Source organism: Cnephaeus nilssonii (assembly GCF_951640355.1).
Source record: "Cnephaeus nilssonii genome assembly, chromosome: 5".
In the NCBI taxonomy this organism is placed as follows: domain Eukaryota; kingdom Metazoa; phylum Chordata; class Mammalia; order Chiroptera; family Vespertilionidae; genus Cnephaeus; species Cnephaeus nilssonii.
In genome coordinates, this window is record NC_137076.1 from 36,937,768 (window position 1) to 36,942,095 (window position 4,328).

General features: G+C 41.0%; 1 pseudogene across 1 annotated transcript; it reads right to left on the bottom strand.

Annotated features, from left to right (window-relative positions):
* Positions 1-1,668: 1,668 nt before the first annotated feature.
* On the bottom strand, positions 1,669-3,292 carry LOC307099026 (large ribosomal subunit protein P1-like; annotated as a pseudogene). The gene is made up of 2 exons: positions 3,113-3,292; positions 1,669-2,098 (listed from the first exon to the last, which is right to left on the bottom strand). The product of its transcript is annotated as a large ribosomal subunit protein P1-like (transcript).
* Between the last annotated feature and the right edge of the window lie 1,036 nt (positions 3,293-4,328).

The following is a 4,328-nucleotide window of genomic DNA, read 5'->3' on the forward strand; positions in this document are numbered from 1 at the left end:
TAAAAGCTACTACGGAGATATGAACATAGTGCTGATAAGGACAGGGCAAGTGTTTCTTGAGGGAAGTCAGAGTTCTCACAGCACTTAAGATGGATATTGAAAAAATAACAGCAATTTGCCAAAAAAGAAAGAAAAATGCAAATGTGGTATTCCATACCATGGGAAAGAACAGTCCAAAAGTGGCATTTATTTGCAGGAGGAGAAGCTCACTGAAAAAGGATCATCAGATTCATGAGGAACACAAATGCAGGAGACACTGCAAGGCCTGGAAGCAGCCAGAACAAAAAGGTTCTTCTAGCCAGTGAGGCAGTGGTTCTCCAGCTTTAATCTGAATCATAATTTTAACTAAACAAGTGCATTCGGCTCCTTGCAGGAATGAAAGCCAAACTTGTCAGATAGGTTCTGGTGCCAGGGGATGAAAGCCAAACTTATTAGATAAACTTATTAGGAAATAAGTTTATTAAGGTGCCAACCTGGGTGAATGGTGGACTCCCATCCCAAAGACCATTTCACCTTCCAGCACAAGCCCATAGTTCTTATAGATTTAGGGAGGGGAGGGCTTTCTTCCTCTATCCAATCACCCTGCTAACTTTGGGCATGTTCGTGCCCTATCCATTCACCTTTCTAGTCTTTGGCATGCTCAGTGTGAGAATCTCCCCCTGCATCGTCTCGGCCAATGAGGGTGACTCCCCAGTGTTCTGTGGCTGTCTACGGTAATTAAGTCATCTGGAGGAGGGCTTGTTAAAATCAAGATCACTGGACCAATGAGTTTGCTTTGAGTAGGTCTAGGGTGGGGTCCAAGACTTGGCTTTGCCACCAAGTTCCCAGGAGTGCTAACTCTGCTGATGCAGGGATCACCCTGTGAGATACCCTGATAAAAGGTGTTCTGATTTCATCCTGAGGGTACTAAGAGATCATAATGAGAGACAATAGAGAACTTTATGGGAGAGATGTGCATATCATTGGCTTTGGCTTACAGTGTGAGATGTCACTAGAGTATAGACACCTGGTAACAACAGGAAAATCAATTAGGGTTTATTAAATATTCTAATTGTGATAGAAATGAGAGCTTCCTATCCTAGTAGAAAGTGAAAGGAAGAGGAATGGCTACAAAATATTTATTAGGTATAAGCAGAAGAATTTGGCATCTTCTTGGATTTGAGAGTTGAGGGGGAAAAAAAAAACAAGTAAGAAATAAGAGTCTTAGCCCAGGAGAGTAAAAGCACAGGGTGTTTACTAAATAGAAGATAAAATATTGGAGCAGGTCTCAAGAAGGAGGATAGTATGGCTTCTATTTCCAGCAATATTGTTTTATAGATAGTTTTAAAAACATCCTTATACACTGTTGAATTAAAAAATAAATCCTTTTTAGGGCACTGCAAATACTCTGTGTGAATTATAATGCAAATACTCTGTGTGAATGATAATGATAGATATATGTCACTATACATTTGTCCAAACCATGAGTAAACCCTCAGGTAAACTATGAATTCTGGGTGATTGTGATGAGCCAATGTAGATTAATCCTTGGTTTAAAAAGTAATGCTATTCTGGTGAGGATGTTGATAGTAAGAGAGGCTATGCTTATGTGAGGGCAGGGGGCAATGGGAACTCTCTGTACTTCCCTCTAATTGTTTTTGTAAACCTAAAACTGCTCAAAAAATAATATTAAAGTCTTAACACAAAATCTTTCATTTCAGAGCTCAGCTTTTTACTGAATGTGTTACAAAAAAGGTTTTGGTCAAAAAGCCCAAAGCCCATATCATCATCAGACTCCTCAGATTCTCCTTCTTTTGCTTCTACTTTCTTCTCAGCTGGGGCAGCAGCAGGGATGAAAGGGGGCGGGGAGGGCAGGACTTCCTCCTGATGCAGGTCTACCAGCCCCTACATTACAGATGAGGCTCCAGATGCTGACATTGGCTAGAGCCTTTGCAACAAGCCTGGCCAGAAAGGTTCATCATTTACACAGGCTGCTTTAATGAGGGCATTGATCTTATCCTCCATCACCAGGCACCTCGTTGTCATGCAGGATGAGGGCTGAGTAGATGCAGACTAGCTCCCAGATGAAAGCCGTGGTGTGGGTCTGCCAGGTACAGTGCTAGTCATGGGATGAAGTCTTAAAACACATGTTTTTGACAAAGGAGTGGCATATAGTGTCAAATGGTACTCAGAGGTTATAGAGGATGCAGAACAAAAAGTTGTTTGGATTTGGCCTGCTTTTACCACTTACTCAGTGAAGAGAAAAAAAGCCAAACTGTAATCAGTTGGGCAGTGCATGGGAGTTAAGAAAGTGGGCACACCAAGTGTGACTGCTCTTAAGAAATGTGACAATGAAGGAAAGGAAGGGTATAGGAATTCGATGGATGGTTGGGTCAAGATAACTTGGTGATGGTTGTTTGAGGACAAGAAGGATTTTTAGCATGTTTGGAGGGATGCCTGTAGAAAGGAAATATCCAAAATTCTTGAAATTGGATATAACTAACTGACAAAGGAAGGCCCATAAGATGGCAGAAAGTATTAAAAGATACCAGCCAGAGAATGCTCCCTTTTCTACTCTCTTCCATATCAATAATACGGACACTTTTTGAATGTGTGGGATGTGATTCTTGGTTTATAAGTTAAGTGCACTTCACTGCTTCATTTTATTTTATTTTTTAATCAAACTAACTTCAATTTTTAAGCTCTATCCCACTGGGCTACAGTGAAACTTGTCAGTGCGGTGAAAGTCTGCCCCTGACCAACAGAGTTATGCTTTGATTCGGGGTCACATGAAATGACAGGGCTTCTGGCATCTGTAATCACCCTCGCAGTTACCAGCGTTATCCCTGGACCCTACGTATGGCTCCTTCAGATTTGGTGGATCTTTGGGGTGCTCACACCTCCTTGGGAATCTACTGTGACACTTCCTAAGGTGCCCCTGCTGAGGCTCAGCAATGACTATCCCCTTGGGAGTCCCAGCTTTTCAGGCACTGCCCTAAGCATGCAAATACCTCTGTTCACAGGATCTGCCAGTTCCTCCTCTCCCTGGACTTTGGGGACCCTCTGTGTGCTCTGGGGAAGCATTTGTTCCTTTATGTTTTTCCAAGGCACTCTATCTCTGTCTTCAACTTACACCCCCCCGCCGCCCGTCCCCCACCTCCTTTTTCCTGCTTCCTTCAAAACTTAAATCCTCCAAAGGTTTGAGGCTTTGAAGAAATAAAAGAACAATTTTCAAGCCAGTTCCAGTTTCTGTTCTGTGTGGAGGGGGAATACTCAGGCTTACAAATACGTCATGTGTCAGCATGGATACCATAGTTTTCATATGTATTGGCTCATTTACTTATCATATAACCACACAAGAGAGACAGTATTATCTCCTTTTTTATAAGTAAGAAAACAGAGGCTTAGGGAGATTAAGTTATTTGTCCAAGTTTTAAAAGATAGTACACAGTAGAACTAAGAATGCAACTGAAAAAAATAATCTTATCAGCAAATCCATCCACGAACCTCTGCCTAATGATAAGATTTCTAAAGGTAAAATAATAAGGACACTCCCTAGATCTATTGAACAACAAGGAGCTTCACAAAGGGCTGCCATGTATGTATAGTTATATGGATTTCAAAGACATGGTGTAGACTTGTTTGCTACAGAAATATATAAAAATGAACTTTAACATGAATATAACATCAAATATTCATTTTAAAATTACTATATTAACTCTAGACTTTTTGAGGACAAGGTTAGTACTTCTGTCTCCTCCCAAAATGCCTAACACCTTTCCTATAAAGCGTAAGTAATAAATAGAAATTTATATCCCACCTATAAATAGATTAGGGCGGTCACTCCATGAAGCTCATACAGCGCTCAGGGGACCAGATGTTTACACGGAGAAAGCAGACCAAGTGTCCTGGGAAAGAGGGTCCTTAAATCCTCACAGCCAGGAAATGTGCTTATCTTGAGACACTAGCACTTGCTTATTTTAGGGGCACTCTCAGCTGTTATTGACCCATAGTCTAGTAGGGTAGGCAGTCTGGTATCCACCCCAAATAAAGGCAGGGAGAAAGTGGGAAAGCATAGAAGATTGCGATTACCCTTTAGAAAAGGAATTTGAAAATATGTATCAGATTTAAGCAAAATTTTTTTTCTTTGACTCAATAACTCTACTTCTGAACATGTAGCCCTGATGGTTTTTTGATGGGTCAACCTGGCTAAGCTACAGTTCCCTGTTACTCACAAGCACTTATTTAGGTGTTACTGGGAAGGTATTTTTTAGGTGTGATTAAAGTCCATAATCAAGTGACTGTAAGTAAAAGAGGTTTTCTTAGATACTCTGAGTGGGCTTTCTTCA